Below are 962 nucleotides of genomic sequence, written 5' to 3'. Positions count from 1 at the left end.
AAACGTACCCCCCACACGACTCCTCATCATAAGCTCACCTGCAAGAAAAGGAAAGGTGAAATATAGAAAGAAAACGATGAAATACGAATGATTTACCCAGTCAAACATAAAGGTCGGTGAGAGGAAAATTCCCTTCCTTCGAGTGTATTTTTGCTAGCGTACCCCCCCCCAACACACGACTACTCATCATAAGCTCACCTACAAGAAAAGGAAAGGTGAAATATAGAAAGAAAACAACGAAATACGAATGCTTTACCCCGTCGGACATAAGTAGAAACATGTTTATGAACCTATTTGGTAGTTCTTAATGTGTGAAGCCTAGTTTGATTCACATACCGATGGGATCCGACCCAGATTCTCTTGTTTTTTATAGACCAACTTCTTATCCATTGGGCCACAGAGTTGTCAGTACATATATATATATTTTTTTATTTATTCTCCAACAATTTTTAAACTCCTTATCCAAGCGCTTTTTTCTTTCTACCACTCTGTTTTCTTGTGGTGTAGAGGCTGCACTAAGTTTTCGATGTGATGTGCCACATAACCGCATGGTTTGGTCGGTTGCCTTTTCAACATGTGCTATAAAACTGTCTTTAGTAGTCATCTTTAGCTGCAGCTAAAAGAGACAAGAACCCCACCTCTTGTTTTAAGACACCCAACGAACAACGAATAATCCCCAAATGAACCCCCCCACACGACTATTCATCATAAGCTCACCTGNCAGCTAAAAGAGACAAGAACCCCACCTCTTGTTTTAAGACACCCAACGAACAACGAATAATCCCCAAATGAACCCTCCCACACGACTACTCATCATAAGCTCACCTGCAAGAAAAGGAAATGTGAAATATAGAAAGAAAACGATGACAAACGAATTTTGGTATTTTTGGAACAAAGCTGTTTTCAGTAGTCATCTTTAGCTGTGACTCAAAGAGACAAGAACCCTACCTCTTGTTTTAAGA

This window comes from Cucurbita pepo, chromosome LG06 (genome assembly GCF_002806865.2).
Source record: "Cucurbita pepo subsp. pepo cultivar mu-cu-16 chromosome LG06, ASM280686v2, whole genome shotgun sequence".
Lineage (NCBI taxonomy): Eukaryota > Viridiplantae > Streptophyta > Magnoliopsida > Cucurbitales > Cucurbitaceae > Cucurbita > Cucurbita pepo.
This window is presented reverse-complemented; position numbering follows the sequence as displayed.